Source organism: Mus caroli, unplaced genomic scaffold (assembly GCF_978045245.1).
Source record: "Mus caroli unplaced genomic scaffold, Mus_caroli_1 scaffold_15, whole genome shotgun sequence".
In the NCBI taxonomy this organism is placed as follows: Eukaryota; Metazoa; Chordata; class Mammalia; order Rodentia; family Muridae; genus Mus; species Mus caroli.
In genome coordinates this window covers 114,907,598-114,927,397 of record NW_028227270.1, presented here as the reverse complement: position 1 = coordinate 114,927,397, position 19,800 = coordinate 114,907,598, and positions in this window count along the sequence as shown.

Below are 19,800 nucleotides of genomic sequence, written 5' to 3'. Positions count from 1 at the left end.
TTAAAGGACGAATAGTCTTCCACTGTGAAGATATACCATATTTTCTTCATCTATTCCTTAATTGAAAGACATCTAGGTTGTTTCCAGGTTCTGGCTATTATGAATAAAGCTGTTACTATAGTTGAGCAAGTGTCTTTATGGTATGGTTGGAAATTTGGTGGTATATGTCCAGGAGTGGTACAGATGGGTCTTAAAGTAGAACTAGTCCAATTTTCTGAGAAACTACCAAATTGATTTCCAGAGTGGTTATACTAGTTTGTACTCCCACCAGCAATGGAGGAGTGTTCCCCTTGTACTACATCCTTACCAGCATGTGTTATCATCACTTGAGATTTTGATATTCGTCATTCTGACTTGTGTAAGATGGAATCTCAGCATTATTTTAGTTTGCATTATCCTGATGACTAAGGAATGTTGAACATTTTTTTAAATGCTTCTTGAACACTTGAGATTCTGTTGAGAACTCTCTGTTTAGTTCTGTACCCCATTTTTAATTGGGTTATTTGGCTTATAGGTGTCTAACTTCATGAAGTTTGTTTGTATGATAAATTTGAATATTAGCACTGTGTCAGATGTAGGGGCGCTTCCCCATCTGTAGGCTGCCATTTTGTCCTATTAAGAGTGTCCTTTGCCTTACACGAGCTTTTCAGTTTCATAAGGTTCCTACATTTTGTTCTATTAGATTTAGTGAATACAGTTTAACATTGAGGTCTTTGATTCACTTGGACTTGAGTTTTGTGTAGGGTGATAAATATGGATCTATTTTCATTCTTCTACAGGAAGACATCCTGTTAGATGAGTACAGTTTATTAAAAATATTTTCCATAAAAAAAATGTTTTCCTTGTTCCATTGTATGGTTTTGCCTTCTTTGTCAAAAATCAAGTAGTGTCCATATGTTTGTGTGTTTATTTCTGGGTCTCTCATTAATGAGGTTTGATTCCATTGATCAACATGTCTGTTCCTATACCAATACTACTCAATTTTTCTTAATATTGCTTTGTAGTACAACTTGAGGTAAGGGATGGTGATACCACCAAAAGTTCTTTTATTGTACATGATTGTTTTAGTTATCTTGGGTATTTTTCCATATGAAGTTGTGAATTGCTCTTTAAAGTTTTTTCTGTAAAGAATTGTGTCAGAATTTTATGAGAATTATACTGAATCTGGAAATTGTTTTTTGATATTCTATTAATCCTACCAAACCACAAACATGGGAGAACTTTCCATCTTCTGATATCTTCCTCAGTTTCTTTCTTTAGTGACTTCAAGTTCTTCTCATATTTGTCTTTCATTTGCTTGGATAGAGTTACACCAAGATATTTTATATTATTTGTGGCTATTATAAAGGGTGTTGTTTCCCTAATGTCTTTCTTGACCTGTTTATTATTTGTATAAAGAAGGGTTACTAATTTTTTGAGTTAATTTTTTATTCAGCCACTTTGCTCCAGGTTTTTGTCAGCTGTTGAAGTTCTCTGGCAGAATTTTTGGGGTCATTTATATCAACATATTATATGCAAATACCGATATTTTGACTCCTTCCTTTCTGATTTATATTCCATTGATATCATTTAGTTTTCTTATTGTTCTGGCTAGAACTTCAAGTACTATATTGAATGGATTGGAAGAGAGTGGGTAACCTGGTCTTGATCCTGGTTTTAGTGGAATTGCTTTAAGTTCCTCTCCATTTAGTTTGATGTTTACTATTGCTTACTTGTATATTGCTTTGATTATGTTTAGGTATATGGTTTGCATCCCTGATCTCTCTATTTTCCTTTATTTCTGATAGGAGTTTACTTATTTCCTCTTTAAACACCTATATCATCTTTATAAGACTGGATTTAAGGTCATTTCTTGTGCTTCAGTTGTGTTAGGATATTCAGAGTTTATGGTATTAATATAGCTGTGCTCTGAAGTTGTCATGTTACCCTGGCTTCTGTTGATTGTATACTTTTGAGAGTTTTTAGCCATTAGGATGGTTTTGGTCCCTGGATGCTTCTGATGTACTAGGTATTGAGAGGGGGCTTAACTTGGGTGGTCCTGTGCAGCAGACCTCTGATGTGAATGCTTTGTCTATATGGTTCTGGATTAGAAGGTCTGTAGGACTCAGTATCCACAGGTTTGTATGGTTCAGTGTTTGCAGGTCTGATGAAAGTGGATGAAGAGGTGGCAGCAGAGTGAAGGTCCACTGGAAATAGCAGACTGCTCATGGCAGCTGGAGGTGTCCCAGAGGACTCATGAAACTACTTTCAATAAAGGGGGAAAAAAGAAATAATCTGATGTGAAAATATCAAACTAAAAGTCAAATTGAAAGACATTATAGAGTACATACAAAAAGAATTATTAAAATATAATATTTCCTTTTTGTGTTTTTTGAATATAATATTTCTTATAGACAGAAAAAAAGAATCGCTTTAAAAACAACAACAGAGATGTGGATCTAATTCAATGGTCATGTACTTGCCTAGAGTGCAGGAAGCCCTGGATTTGATCCTTAGTATCCTCCCACCTCCCAAATGCTGAAAAGGCATAAATTCATTATAATTTATTCTTAAAAATAAATAACACTGAAGGCAGTTAGTATATTTGTATTGAGTAAAGAAATAAAAATGTGTCTTAAAATGAGATGAAATATAAAAAGTTAAAATAGTTGGGAAAAGGGAAGGTAATTATGGACAGATATGGGAAATGAGTAGCAGAAAGAAAATATGATGGAAATCAAATAAAATGTATGAGAATGCCACAATGAAACACAATCATTTGTGTGTGTGAGTGCATATATGCTTGAAAAAATATTGTTTTATTTTATTCTTCACCACTGTGTCAATATACCTGAAAGAAATTATCTTAAAAAGGGAGGAAATTTGATTGGTTCATGGGTTCACAGGTGTTGGATTATCATGATGGGAGTTGTATTTTGATGTGGAGCAGTTTGCATCATGATAGACAGGAAACAAAATAGTGATACGGGAACAAGCCATGTGAGATAAGAGCCTCAAGGACAAATTTTAAGCAACCTACATCTTTCACACACACACCATCTCCAATAACATCTTTGTACTATAAATTCATTGAAGGACTAATTAATTCAATAGGTCATGGAGTTTAAGAGCCTCTAGAAATATCATCAGACATCCACCGTGATGTGTACTTTAGGGATCATTCAGAAGGACTAGGCCTTTATCAATACACAGAATGCTATAAAATAAGACAATCAACTAGGCCATGAAAGTTAACCATCACAGGTATTAGGAGTGAGGAAACACACAAGTGCAGCAAAAACACAGAGGAAAAGACTCTCTGCAAAGCATATGTGGGACTCACAAAGCCTATATGTGACCAGTCTTATAGAAAGAAAGCAATGTTAGCTTCAGTATCTAGAGGAGATAGAACCCCCTATTTGCTGTTAGTAGGGATAAGAATTGTGGTAACTGCTTAGCAGAATAGTCTGACCTTATGACCAAAATAAGTATTTAAAAACTCTGCTTGCTTTATATAATCCATCTTTTTAAATTTAATATGAATCCCTAAGGAACTATGTACTGGAATACCCATTGTACCATCTCTGTGGGTCAGGAGTTGGATGTGTTTTCCCAATTCCCAATTGTATGAGATAGATAGACAGTAGGCAATGCATTGAAGTGTATTATTCTAACCAGAACCAACAAATCTTGTCTACAGACCTTAATGGACCAGTCATAAAAATAGAATACTTAGTGAAAGAAAAAGAGTGAGTACAGAACAAGTTATAAGATGCTATATACAGGAGGCTGAAAAAACGGATCAGCAGTTAAAACCACTAGCTCTTGCAGAGGGCACAAGTTGGGCTCACAGAATCTACATGGCAGCATACAATCATTTATAATTCTAGTTCCAGAGTATCCAATGTCTGATTCTAAATTCCACAGGTACCACATTTATCAATGGTACTCAGACATACACACAGGCCAACACTCATACACAGAAAATAACTAAATAAATATCTGTAATATTTATTTCAATAAAAATTTCTTCCATAAAATATAGACAAATGCTGTGCAAACAACACATGTAACATACCCTTCATGCATTAACTAAATAAGTATATTTTCTCACAGGTAGAGTAAGATGGATTAAAAATGAAAAAAGAATGTTTATGCAAAATGTAGAAAGATAAGAGAATAGAGAAAAAGTAGATATCACAGTGTATAAACAAAAATCAAATGTGAATAATTAAAAAATAATATAGACATGATAAATGACTGTACTTATATATAAATATATGAGAACTTGGCAATAGAAATCATATATGATGGTAAAAGAACATGTTTTATAGGTCAGTAAAAAGTGGATAGAGTTTTCAGAACAGAAAGTTAGGTTACTATATCACAAGCATTAAGACACAAATGTCAAAGACACATTTAGAGGTTTTGGAAAATGGTATAAAAATAGTTTTGTGTTCTTTGCGCTGACAGAATAAGAAGTGATTTTTATAAGTACATGAAAATTCATAAATCATAAAATAAATAGACTAAGCTACAACCCGTTGTGCTAAAATAATGATTTGAACTACATTTAAATTGAAATTATAATAGCATAAAAACTGAAATAAATAAGCAAGAAATGGGTGTTTTCAGTACCTTCCAAAAAGATCGGTCTTTTCAGTAATAGGTTGCTATAAAACTAAGGAAACAAGTTCAATAATTCAATAGCAAAATGGACAGAATCAAAAAAAGATACTTGGGAGAAAAGTAAAAGTAAGTAGCCAAATAATTTGTGACATATATAGAAAATTGCAAATTATAAAATAAAATGAATTCAGATCCTAACCAAATGGATTGGCAAATATAAAGAAATATCCTAAAATATCTAGTCCTTTTGAGGATGTACAGTAATTGAAACATTTTTTTCTAAAGATAATAAAGGTATAATTTTTAATGAATATTTTGGAAAATCAAGCATATGTTAGTGAGTAAAGAAAATCTTTGCTTTTAGTTATAACGCAGTGTGTGTGTGTGTGTGTGTGCATGTGTGTACACATTTGTGCTACACTTAACATAAAACAAAATAAAACTCTATCCTTCCATTGGCCAGGATTGAATGTGCTGTTTGATGTATATTCAGAGCAATGTAGCCAGATACACCTGAATACTCTAAATGCCCATTACCACAAAATAAATAATGATGCTTTATTACATCCAAAGAGTTAGTATCAATGAAAAGAAAATGACTAGATAGACACATAACCATGTGTTTTAATCATACGTAGAGCTATTAAATGTATCTAAATATCAAGATATGCAGAACTCAATGATATTTCAAAAATATATGTTCAGAGGTGGGGAGAGGGATTGGGGATTTAGCTCAGTAGAGCACTTGCTTAGCAAACACAAAGCCCTGGGTTTGGCCCTCAGATCTGAGAAGATAAAAAAAAAAAAGGCAAAATAACAAAAAGACCAAACAAACAAACAACAAAAAAGTACAAAACAAACAAACAAAAACCCCAAGGTAACAGAGCAGGGGAGATGACTCAGTGAGTAAAAATACTTGCCAGTATGCCCGAAGGCCTGAGTTCTATCCTCATCTATCACATAAAAACTAGATGAGGTGGAGAGCATCAGTAATCCCGCTCCTCTTCTGAGATGAGAAGCAAAGACAGATAAAAGAGGCTAGAAGCAGTGAAACCAAAGAAGGGGAGACCCTGCCTCAAAGCATGGTAAGAGAGAACTGATATTCAAAATTTGTTCTTTGGTCTGTCCTCACAAACACACAGGTAGATCTTGAAATCTAGTCATTATTTTATAAACTGATAATATTTATTAACCTTTTAGAGTAAAGAAATGTTCTAGGCAGGATGTTGGTAAAGACATCAAGAGCAATATTAGATCACCCAGAAAAGAGTCAATGGTTTGTGAAGTTTATACAAGGTATTTATAGCAAACCTGCAAGGAAGAAACAGATGTACAGATAGGAAGGCAAAGATTTTCATTCCAACCTGGTAACTTAGTTATTTTTCTCTAAATATGTTCTTCTTTAACAAGCACACTCATGCCTGACAAAAGATGATCACTATGGCAATACCCCTATCATAGCCTGCACAATGGTACAATAACATACAGACCACCTCTGCATGTGGTTTAGTGACACATGACATTTGCAATTCAAACTCACCTAGGTTATTAAAACATTGCCCCTTACATGTAAAACGTTTCCTACCTGTCAACAAATGACAAAACAGCAGTTATATGCCACTGTTCAGTCAATCCAGGCTATTTGGCAAGTTCCAGGTTAATGAGAGTCTCTGTCTCAAATATGATAGAGGTTCATTAGAAATGGTACCCAAGGTTGTCCTCTGGCTTCAATATACACACATGTAGATGTAAATACATAAACTTGTACATATACATCCACAAAAGTCAGAAAGTAAATTTGTCTTTTCATTTTAGTTTTCCCTCATAAATAATGAGAAAGGCTATTAGACTTTACTTCAGTGGACCAAAACCTCAAAGGTTCTGCTAATAAGTTTGCAAGACTTTAGTCTTTGGAGGTGATATCAGGTGAGTTCTTGTCAGGCTTGAACAGGGCTGGGAAGTTACTAAACCCATTCTCAAGACTATGAAAGATCAGGAAAATAATTACAATTTTCAGAGGTGTGATATCACAGGATTGAGTACTAGGCCATCTGCCAAATGAAGAGGGTACAAGGAGTCACAGCTTACAGTAAAGAGCTCCAGAGATGCAGTCTGCTGACTAAGCCACTGTGGTTAAAATGTACAGCTTAGTATCAAACTTATTGGTCATTTATTTTGGAAAATTTTCAGTCATTATTACTGGAAGCAAACAATTAAAATGTATCCCAGTTATAAAATGCTTATTTCTTGTTTCCAATGTAAATGATGCAATCTACCATTCCACTAGGCCAGGAAAAAAAGAAAACAAAATTGTATGCAAGAAAACATTAATAAAATACAATGTCCATTCATGATACATACACATAAAATGCAAGAACCATGAAATGGAGCAAAGATTCCTCAAACTGACATAGAACTCCAAGGCTGTCATCAGTATTTTTAGTGAGAAATTGGATACTTTCCTGCTAAGACTGGGTTCAAGGTAAGGATGGCTATTTGTTACAATAAGAGTGGATGCAATGTGTTCATTTTGGACATTTGTAGAACCATACAGCAAAAAAGGGAGCTGTGACACATACCATTTGTGGTTTCAATTAATAAAAATCTGTCAAATTGAAAAATCAATTGTAATAATTATATCACAGTAATAAAGATTTTAAAAATCATGAAAACCTATACAAACACTATCTAATTTTAAATCTGCATTCTGCTTAGAAAACATTCAATAATTTTGTTTCTAAATTAGACTGTTTTCAATATGTTGGAGTTCCACCTATTTCTCTATAAATTTCATGGTTTTACTTTTCTTTAAAATTTTATGTTGAGAGAGGGGGGTGAGAGGGAGAGACACAGAGAGAGAGACAGAGACAGAGAGAGAGAGAGACAGAGACAGACAGAAAGAGACAGACAGAAAGAGACAGACAGAGAGAGACAGAGAGGGACAGACAGAGAAGGGGGAGAGAGAGACAGAGAGAATTCATAGTTTATTTTATTTCTTGGCTACTGTGGTTAGTGGAGTGACATATATGGATGAGCAAAAATGTCTGAGGCATGTTAATTGGGAGTCTTTGAATATGCACCTAAGAATGGTATAGCTAGTTCTTATGGTAGCTCTATTTTCAGATTGTGAGACGGACCTCCATTCTGATTATCATAGTGATTGTACAAGTTTGTATTTTCATCAGAAAGAAATACCGCCCCCCCCCCCCATTCTAACAATTGTTGCTTTTTTTTTTTTTTTTTTTTTTTTTCTGAGACAGGGTTTCTCTGTGTAGCCCTGGCTGTCCTGGAACTCACTCTGTAGACCAGGCTGGCCTCGAACTCAGAAATCCACCTGCCTCTGCCTCCCAAGTGCTGGGATTAAAGGCATGTGCAGCTTTTTTGTTGCGTGGTGGTGCATGCCTTTAATCCCAGCACTCGGGAGGCAGAGGCAGGTGGATTTCTGAGTTCGAGGCCAGCCTGGTCTACAGAGTGAGTTCCAGGACAGCGAGGGCTATACAGAGAAACCCTGTCTCAAAAAAAAATAATAATAAATAAATAAACTTGATGCTTTCTGTTCCACCTGACCAAGAATGTCAAAGAAATTTAATGTTTCATTTCTTTGATGACTAAGTTTTCAAGTATTTATAGATTATTTTATTACTTCTTTAAAAATTATGTGAGTGCATTTGTTTATGTATGTATGTATAAATGGATTGGTGTGTAGTTCATTAATTTAGAAAAGACATCATGAAAGGGGAGGAATAAAACTTAAGGGTGGAGGGAGAGAAAATAATGGAATAGACATGATAAAAAAAGCAAAAGAGGCCTGGTTGGGATCAAGAAATCAGGGTGTAGGCTTAGATTTTTCAATATATACATTAATACTGGTTCTTAAATGCTTCAACCTGTTTTCTAGACCAGAAACTAAAGGTTGCTATCACAGTTTGAATGTGGTTGGTCCAGAGAGTGACACTGTTAGAAGGTGTGATTCTGTTGGAGTAGGTGGGTCACTGTGGGTATGGGCTTTAAGACCCTCATTCTAGCTGCCTGGAAGCAAGTATTCTGCTAGCAGTCTTCAGATGAAGATGTAGAACTCTCAGCTCTTCCTGCACCATGCTTGCCTGGATGCTGTCATGCTCCTGCCTTGATGAAAATGGACTGAACCTCTGAACCTGTAAGCCAGCCCCAACTAAATGTTGTCCTTATTAAAGAGTTGCCTTGGTCAGGAGTGTACCTGGAGGGATCCATGGCTCCAGATACATGTGTAGTTCTTTGGGCCAATTCCAAACACAAATCAGTAGTGGCAGTCCAGTCCAATCAGCAAACACTAAACATGAATCAGTAGCACTGGCATGCCTCAGAAGCAGCAAGAAGCAGCTTGAATACCACAAGGTGTTCTTTGGTTCTTTTCTCAAAAAGTAGTCAAAACAAGTGAAAATTAGCAAAGGCCAGTGAAATACTATAAAGTAAACTAATGCAAGAGCATCATCAGTGAGGAGCATTGAAGCATTGCAAGGCTACTTCACTGTCTGTTGGGCTATACTTACACGCTTTCTAAACATCACATAGGCTCTCAAGTGTCTGCTCCACCAACACATCACATGCTCTTTCACAAGAAAACTTCCAGGAAAGCACCACAAGTCTGTTCTCAGAGCAATATTCTCTCACATTTCTACATCAGCAAAACATCATCTCCCGTGTCTGCTCCAGCAAAACATGCTCTCATAAGACACATTGGCACAGGGAACATTTCTTGAACAAAAGAATAATGGCTCAGGTTCTAAGCTTAGTTGATAAACGGGACCTGATAAAACTGAAAAGCTTCTGCAAGGCAAAGGACACCATCAACAGGACAAAACAGCAACCAACAGATTGGGAAAATATCTTTACCAACCCTCCATCCAATAGAGGGCTAACATCTAATATATACAAAGAGTTCAAGAAGTTAGACTCCAGAGAATCAAATAACCCTATTAAAAATGGGGTACAGAGCTAAACAGAGAATTCTCAACTGAAGAATATTGAATGGCTGAGAAGCACCTAAAGAAGTGTGCAGCATCAGGGAAATGCAAGTCAAAATAACCCTGAGATTCCACCAGATACCAGTCATAATGGCTAAGATCAAAAACTCAGGTGACAGCAGATGCTGGCAAAGATGTTGAGAAAGAGGAACATTCCTTCATTGCTGGTGAGATTCCAGCTGGTACAACTACTCTGGAAATCTGTCTGATGGTTCCTCAGAAAATTGGACATAGTATCACCTGAGGACCCAGATATACTACTCCTGGGCATATAACCCAAAAGATTCTCAAACATATAACAAGAACATATACTCGCCTATGTTCATATCAGCCTTATAAAAACCAGAAGCTGGAAAGAACCCAGATGTCTCTCAACAGAAGAATTGATACAGAAAATGTGGTACATTTACACAATGGAGTACTACTAAGCTATTGAAAATGATGAATTCATGAAATTTTAAGGCAAATGGATGGAACTAGAAAATATCCTGAGTGAGGTAACCTAATCACAAAAGATCACACATGGTAGGCACTCACTGATAAGTGGATATTAGCCCCAAAGCTCAGAATACCCTACATACAATTCATAGACCACATGAAGCTCAAGAAGAAGGAAAACCAAAGTATGTGTGTTTCAGTACTTCTTAGAAAGGGAACAAAATACTCACAGAAGCAAATATGGAGAAAAGTTGTAGAGCAGAGACTGAAGGAAAGACCACCTGGGGATTCATCCCATATACAGTCACCAAGCCCCAACCATATTGTAGATGCCAAAAAATTCTTGCTGAAAGAGGCCGGATGCAGCTCTCTTCTGAGAGGCCCTGCCAGAGCCTTACAAATACAGAGGCAGATGCTCTCAGCCAACCATTGGACTGAGCATGGGGTCCCCAATGGAGGAGTTAGAGAAAGAACTGAAAGAGACGAAGGGGTTTGCAATCCCATAGGAAGAACAACAATATCAACTAACCATACTCCCCCTCAAAGCTCCCAGGGTCTAATCCACTAACCAAGGTGTGCACATAGCTCCAGTTGCATATGTAGCAGAGGATGGCCTTGTCGGGCATCAATGGGAGGAGAGGTACTTGGTCCTATGAAGGCTCTGTGGAAACCCTAGTGTAGGCAAATTGAGGATCGGGAGCCAGGAGTAAGTGGGTGGGTGGAGGAACATCCTTATGGAAACAGGGGGAAGGGGAAAAGTTAGGGGGTTTCCGGGAGGGGGGAAACCAGAAAAGGAGATAACATTATAAATTAGAAATGTAAACAAACAAAATAACCAATTATATATATTTTATGGGGGGGGGGGTTCAAGACAGGGTTTCTCTGTGAGCCCTGACTGTCCTGGAACTCACTCTGTAGAACAAAAAAAAAAAATTAAAAAGAAATAAAAGGTCATTAAATAAAATTTTTTTTTAAACGATGAAAAAAAATTTTAAAAAAGATACCTCCCAGGAGAACACCAAATGACACAATGAGTACCACATGACACAATGAGTCTCCAAAGAAGCCAGAAATTTCTACTTCAGGGGAGTACCCAAAGCAGGACAGTAGGACTGGGGGTATAAAAGTGCCATAACAAAACAAATGCACTTTTTGCTACTTTAGAAATTAGATTAGAATGCCCTTGTTTGGTGATACAAAAGCTATGCATAAGCCTGTTTAGTACTTTCTTCACAACTTTTCTTTAAACTAAACATTGCTATGATGATGTAAGTCTAGGCAGCAGCTGGTAAGTTTGCTTAATGGGCAAGAGAGTAGGCAGTTCTTAAACAGGATCTGATTTAGGTTCCCAACACCAATATGAGGGAGTGCACAGCCATCTTTTTTTTTTTTTTTTTTAGATATTTTCTTTATTTACATTTCAAATGCTATCCCAAAAGTTCCCTATACCCTCCCTCCACCCTGCTCCCCTACCCTTCCACCCCTACTTCTTTGCCCTGGGATTCCCCTGTACTAGGGCATATAAAGTTTGCAAGACCAAGGGGCCTCTCTTCCCAATGATGGATGACTAGGCCATCTTTTGCTACATATGCAGCTAGAGATATGAGCTCTGGGGGTACTGGTTAGTTCATACTATTGTTCCACCTCTAGGGTTGCAGACCCCTTCAGCTCCTTGGGTACTTTCTCTAGCTCCTCCATTGGGGGCCTTGTGTTCCATCCTATAGATGACTGTGAGCATCCACTTCTGTATTTGCCAGGCACTGGCATAGCCTCACAAGAGACAGCTATACCAGGGTCCTTTCAGCAAAATCTTACTGGCATATGCAATAGTGTCTGGGTTTGGTAGCTGATTATAGGATGGATTCCCAGGTGGGGTAGTCTCTGGATGGTCCATCCTTTTGTCTTAGCTCCAAACTTTGTCTCTGTAACTCCTTCCATGGGTGTTTTATTCCCTATTCTAAGGGGGAAAGAAGTATCCACACTTTGGTCTTCCTTCTTGATTTTCTTGTGTTTTGCAAATTGTATCTTAGGTATTCTAAGTTTCTGGGCTAATATCCACTTATCAATGAGTGCATATCAAGTGACTCCTCTTGTGATTCGTATCTCTCACTAAGGATGATATTCTCCAGGTCCATCCATTTGCCTAGGAACTTCATAAATTCATTCTTTTTAATAGTTGAGTAGTACTCCATTGTATAAATGTACTACATTTTCTGTATCCATTCCTCTGTTGAGGGGCATCTGGGTTCTTTCCAGCTTCTGGCTATTATAAATAAGGCTGCTATGAACATAGTGGAGCATGTGTCCTTCTTACCGGTTGGGACATCTTCTGGATATATGCCCAGGAGCGGTATTGCTGGATCCTCTGGTAGTACTATGTCCAATTTTCTAAGGAACCGCCAGACTGATTTCCAGAGTGGTTGTACAAGCTTGCAATCCCACCAACAATGGAGGAGTGTTCCTCTTTCTCCACATCCTTGCCAGCATCTGCTGTCACCTGAATTTTTTATCTTAGCCATTTGCTCACAGCCATCTTTAACTCATGATTCAGGGATTTGAAATCTTCCTCTGGCTTCTATAGTGCTCTGCCCTCATGTGTACATACCCACACTCACACATACTTTCACACACTAAAATTTACAAATACATATATATTTATATGTATTATTACAATATACTTATGTGATACAAACATGATATAATTATATTTATACATTTAAATTTAATACACAGAAATATTTCTGTATGTTATTAAATGAAGCACACCAAGATGTTTATTTCTTATCATATTTTCCAACAATATATCTCTTACATTCACTATAGGACCTGAAAAGTATATTCAAGTAAAACTTAAATGAAGGAATTTCATTCAAAAAACATATGTATCCAGTTAATATTTGTTTAAATATCTATGGACATGCTCTCTTTCTCAGATCCTATTTGAGACAAAGAATTATTTCTAAGTAGCATGTTCAGTATTCCAGGAAATGCTATAAGGATGGAGAAGTGAGGACCATGACATTTACTCTTATGGGACTTTGAATATTATGGTGGTGAGTACGAACACCATTCAATAACAATAATGCTGCAGTAGATGCCAGAAATCAACATAGCATCAAGTAAGCAGAACTTAAACATGAGGTGCTTAAATTGGCTAAAGATTGTAAGGGAAATAGATATATATATCTCGTTGCTAATCTCCGTAGGAAGTTCTAATAGTCATTGTTCTAATTACACCAGAGATGTGAAACATTGTATTTACTGATCTGAACTGATGCTAATGCAATGTTGTTCTAAGAGATATGAGAAACAACTACCACAAAACCCACTCAGTTCCCAAGTTAGTAAAGTAATACCAGCTTTGAATGGCTCAAAGGATTAATAAAATGATATGGAGTGAAAAGATTTGTGGGGATTCTAACAATAAACAATAATTATGTTTCTTTGTGATCATTATGTGGACGATCTACTCCAGAGGTGTTCAACAATAAAAAGTGCTGTTACTGTATAAATTTGTGTTCCCAAATTTATACCATTATGATTAATATCATGGCATTACTGTAGTCAAGAGCTTCAAAGAGGATATTAGTGCTGGATGAGTCATAAGGGTGGGGCACTAATTGTATCCAATTAATGACCTTACAAAGGGAAGAGAGACTAATGATTCACAAAGTAAAGACTCTGTAAGGACACAGGAGATAAAGCCACCCACAAGCCAAGAAGATCTTCAGTAACAAGAGACTCATCTACACTGTGATCTCACACTTCAGCCACCAGAACTACAAATAATAAACATATATTATTTCAAGTCTCTGGTCCTTTGTTCTCTTTTTAGTGACAGACCTAGTGGATTAATTCAAAGTCAGAAGCTACAAGATAATTGATAGTCCTTAACTTACATCTATGTTTAAAATAATCCCACGGACTTGACTGTTTATTATAAGTGCCAGAGGGAAACCTGACACCTCACAGGATGAGAGGTTGTGAGTTTCTATGGTTATCTAGAGTCCTTGATTTGAATTAGTTTTCATTATAGTGGAGGTTTAATATTGAAGAAGAGATATCATATGAAGAAAAAGGATCATATGTTTGAACACTGGGTTCCCAGGTTGAGGGAGGCTATAGATCCTTTAGGAAATGTAACCTTGCTGGAGCATGGAGAATTTATAGTAGCCACATGTTGTGGACCTTCAGTGTTTACATCCATGCCTCACTTCTTGTTCTACCCCATGCTTGCTTCCTGTGTGTCCATGAAACGTGCACCACCCTACTTCTGCTGCCATGTCATGTCTTCACTCTCATTATGGACACATACACAACCTCCTCACAATCATTATTCTACATAAATAATACAGAACCACAGGAAAGCACCAGTGTCCTGTGTACTGCTCACAGAATACAAAATGACAGTTACTGTGTATTCATTCTTTTCTTTTCTCTCCTTTTTTTTATATATTAAACAAAAGACTTATTCTTAGGAAACTGCATATAAACTTAATTGATGCCAACAGGAGCTTGTTGACAGGAGCCTGATATAGCTGTTGTTTTCTATTTACTTTAAGAACAGGATGCATAAAGGTGTCCTAAAAATGATCACAGTTGGTAATGTTAGCCCAAACAATGGAGAATCATATTTCTAACCTTTATTATCTTTATTCATAACTACCACTATATGCATGTCTGTTGCAGTAAAACAATTTTAGCTTTTGAAATGTTTATATAAATCTAAAGATGATATTTTTAGGAGAGGCATTTGCAAATAAAATAAAAGAGAAGGCCCAAGCACTGCACAAGATTCCCTTTCTTTCCCCTTCCTTTGCTCTGTGTTGCTCAATGTGCAGGCTTAACCTATCACAGACCTTGTCTGTGTCCTTTTCATCTAGGAACCTGCCATTATAAATGAAATTTTTCTTTTTTCTGATTTTTAATTTTTTATTGGATATTTTATTTATTTACATTCCAGATGTTATCCCCTTTCCCAGTTGCCCCTCTGGAAACTCCCTATCCCACACCCCCTCTCCCTGCTTCTATGAGGGTGCTCCCCCACCCACCTCACCGCCCTGGCATTTCCTTACACTGGTGCATCAAGCCTTCACAGGGCCAAGAGCCTCTCCTCCCATTGATGCCAGACAAGGCCATCCTCTGCTACACATGCAGCTGGAGCCATGGGTCTCTCCATGTGTATTCTGGTTAGTGGTTTAGTCCCTGAAAACTCTGGGGGGTCTGGTTGGTTGATACTGTGGAACATGAGATTTTTTTTTCCCTACCAAGATCAAACTCAGGTAAAGTCTTGTCTATGTCAATAGTATACAGGATCTGCAGAAGGACTTTCCAAACAAATCTCTCCTTTACTCTCAGTGTCTCTGGCTTCTCACAAGCATCTGACCTCTACAACAAAGCCTTTTAAGCCATATTTCAGAGGTTCTCCACGGAACTCATCTTCTGCCATATTTCAACATGCAATAAATATCCTTTTTCTCAGTTAGTAACCATGTATCATGTCCCTCGTAGATATCTCTTTCTTGGAATCTGTTCTAACAATAATGGGCCCACACCCAAAAAAACACTAGAGGCATCCCAGATCATCTCTTCTCAGAATCAGTCTCACTAGCTCTTGTCAAATTGACAAAAAAAAAAAAAAAGGAAATAAATTTCAAGCAAGCAAAATCTGAGCTGACTACTATATTTAGATGTGTGCCAGTGCAATTCAATTAAATGTCTAGATAGAAACATAAACAAGAAACAAACAAAAAAAACAAAATCAAAACAAAACACAACAACAACAACAACAACAACAAAATCCAGCCAGTTAAGAACTGTATTTTTTTCTACAGAGAAGCTTCGCCCAAATGTCCATGTTTGGAGTGAAAATAGTGTTCTTTCCTTGCTGCATTGTGATCTACTCCAGAGGTTTCCCACATAGCACATAGTAGGCCTTTCTCAAAAGCTGAAGACAACATTGCCTCTACCAATGCCAACAAAACATGCATTTGCATATTGAAAATGGAGAATTGGAAAAATCAGAAGCAGTCTGCAGAGATTTCAAAGGAAGAGGTAGAGTTGCCAGTAGCCAGGTAGAAACAGTCTAACATGACTGACACATTTCCTGAGCCTACCACAAGCCACTCACCTTCAAGATAAAAGCAGCATAGGTTCAGAGCGCAGCATGAAATACACTTGACCTTGACCCCCTACAGACTCAAAATGCATCATTGTTTAGGGCAAAGGCTGTCTTTAATTGATTTCCATCTTTGGACTATCTTTAAATAATTAAAAACTATATATCTATAGTATACAAACCAGTTTGTATAAAGAAGTCCCCTCTGACACCCTGCCTGTTTCTCTCAGACTTCACTCCTATCTCAGGGACTGTAATCTAGTCAGCATGAAGCAATATATATTTTCCATGATAAATTAATTATGAAATTAGGAATGCTAAAGCACTCAGTTAATAGCGCTCAGACATAATCATATTAAAGAGACTATTTCTCTACACTATTATTTTCAATCTTGTTAATTATATCTTAAAACTGGGATAATCAGAGAGTAATGAGCCATATGAGAAAGGAAGGCAAAAGAAACAGAATAGGGCAAAGTGAGGCACAGCATAAAGGTCTACAGTCTCTAATTTGGCTAGCTGCCTCCTTTGGAAAATTGTACTATTCATCTCTTTATCCACTGACAAAGTTATTGGATAAAGAGTTAGAACTGTGGTTCTCAACTTGCATGTCAAAGCACCTTTGGAGTTACATATTAGATATTCTGCATATCAGATATTTGCATTATGTTTCATAACAGTAGCAAAATTACAATTGTGAAGTAGCAACAAAAAAAGTTATGGTTAGGGTCTGCACAGCATAGGGAACTGTATTAAAGTGTCATAGCATTAGGTGTACAGTTTGAAATCCTCACAAATTCAAAAAATGGTGTTTAGGGTTTGCTTGTCCCTTTCTAAGGGTCTGCTAAATCTGAAAAGCAAGCAACCAAACACCCAATCCTAAAATGTAATATAATTGTATTGGGAATATTTCAGGCAAATAAATTGAATTACATTATTAATCTAATAACGGAAACATTATCTCTTTTAAAGAAACATCCTCTTTTAAAGGAAATACTTTTGGTTTTGTTTGTTTGTTTTTATTAATTTTATATTTTTACAGTCCAGTTGTTGCTCCCCTCCTGGTCTGCCCTCCCACAGTTCCTTACTCCATTCCTCCTTCCCCCTGTCTCCAAGAGGATCTCCCACGAGGTCTCCCTACTCTCTGGGGTCTCAAGTCTCTCAAGTGTTAGATGCTTCTTCTCCCACTGAGGTCAGAGTAGACAGTACTCTGCTGTATATGTTTCAGGGGCCTCAGAAAGTCCTGAATGCTGCCTGGTCAGTGGCTCAGTGTCTTAAGAGATCTCAGGGGTCTAGGTTTGTTAAGGCTGCTGGGGTCACCCTCCTCCTCAGCTTCTTCCAGTCTTTCCCTAATTCAACCACAGGAGTCCCTGATTTCAGTCCAATGGTTAGGTGAAAGTATCTGCATCTGTCTCAAGTCATATGCTTGTTGTGTCTCTCACAGGGCAGCCATGTTAGGCTTCTGTCTGTAAGTACAACACAACATCAGTAATAGTGTCAGATCTTGGAGGCTCCCCTGGAGATGGATCCCGAGGTGGGTTGGTCACTAAACCACCTTTCCTTCAGTCTCTTCTCCATTTTTGTCTCTGTAGTTCTTTCAGACATGAACAATTCTCGGTCACAGTTTTTGACTATGGGGTGGCAACACCATCAGATTACTTGATCCTTTCTATTTGAGGTAGACTCCACAAGTTCCATCCCTCCCTTTTGAGTCCGTAGAGTCTTTCACCTCCAAGGTCTCTCCCCACCTCCTATCTCCCAAAGTTGCTTATTCTTATTCATTCTGTTGGCCCTCATAGCTTCTCTCCTGTGCCCCTATACCTGATCAGGCTCCCCTTTCCCCCCTTCTCCCCTCTCCTATCCAAGTCCCTCCCTCTGTCTGCCTCCCATGATTGCTTTCTTCACCTGCCCAAGTGGGATCAAAACATCCTTACTTGGACCCTTCCACTTGTTAACTTTCATTAGTTCTGTGGATTTTTTCCTAGGTATTCTGTAATTTTTTTACTTTTATCCACTTATTAGTGCATATGGACTGTGCATGTCCATTTGCATTTGAGTTACCTCACTCACGATGACATTTTCTACTTCCATCCATTTGCCTACAAAACTTATGATGTCCTCATGATATTCTTAATAGCTGAATGGGATTCCATTGTGTAAATGAACCACATTTTCTGTATCCATTCTTCCATTGTGGGAGTTTTCTATATTTTGTATTTTATTTGACCATTGTATCAATATTTTCTAAGGTATCTTTTATGCCTGAGATTCTCTCTTCTATTTTGTGTATTCTGTTGTTGATGTTTGCATCTGTAGCTCCTAACCTCATTCCTAGGTTTTCCATTTCCAGGGTTGCCTACATTTTTTATTGCTTTATTGTTTCTACTTCCATTTTATAAGTATTGTAACCCTTTCTTCAATTCCTTCATGTGTTTGTGCTTCCTGTATTTCTTTAAGGGATTTGTTTCTTCCTTAAGGATTTCAACCTGTTTACCTGTGTTTCCCTTTATTTCTTTCAGTGAGTTATTTATATCCTCCTTAAAGGACCCTAGTATCTTCATGAGATAGAATTTTTAGGTTGGCGTCATGGTTTTCAGATATGTTGCGGTTTCCAGTGTTTGCTGTGGTGGGAGAACTGAGTTCTGATGGTCCCAAAGTATATTGGTTTTCGTTGAACTTGCCTATCTCCACCTGGTTATTTCTGCTCTTAACTAGACTGGGTGTCTCTGTCTGCCTCCTGGGTCCCTGGGTGACTTCAGGTCTCATGGGAGACCTATGACCTTGTCTGCAGTGGATCTCCTGGGAGGTCTTCAGACTGTGGGGTCTTCAGTGGGGCAAATATGCCAATGATCCATTGTTCTGGCTGCATCAGATCTCCTAAAGGCATTCAGATTGTGGGGTTTGTTGCCCAGGGTATAGCACATCTCCTGGAAAGCCTTCAGACTGTGGGGTCTATTGCCCTGGGTACAACAGATCTCTTGGGAGGCCTTCAAACTGTGGGTCTTCAAAGGGGCAGACATGCTGATGATTTGCCCAGGCAGAAGGCACAGGCCTGAAGGTGAAAGAACCTAGTGGGGAAACCCCCACTCAATTCCTGATTTGGGGCCTTGAACAGAAATGTGTCTTGGGCTCCATTATTTCTCTCACCATTTCTGGCCTCCGGCCTCCCATTCAGGAACTCAGTTAGTGTGGCCGCAGGTGGCTACAATACTCCAGGCCCATAGGGTGAAGGAAGTCCTTTAGAAACTACAATAATTTTCCTGGACAATATGTGAAACTGGTTGAACAACTTTCAAAGTCAGAGACTGTGTTAGCAGTTTACAGTCACACAGAAAATAGTAACAATGTCAATTCCTAAAACACACTTGCAAAAAAAATGTAAATACACCCAAATAAAGTGTTCAGGGTGTATTTATGACTACAAGTAAAGACCAAATTTAAAATAAAAAGCCCATAAGGTAAAGAGGCAGTACATTCTATTGTTATGTGTGCACATACAAATAAATAAGACAAAAATTAAATAGAGTTTTATAGACTTGGTGTGCAGCAAAACTTGAACCTAAATGATTCTAACAACTTGGGAGCTTTGGTCATCAGATAATGACACTGTGCAGAAGTCACTCAATTATGAGG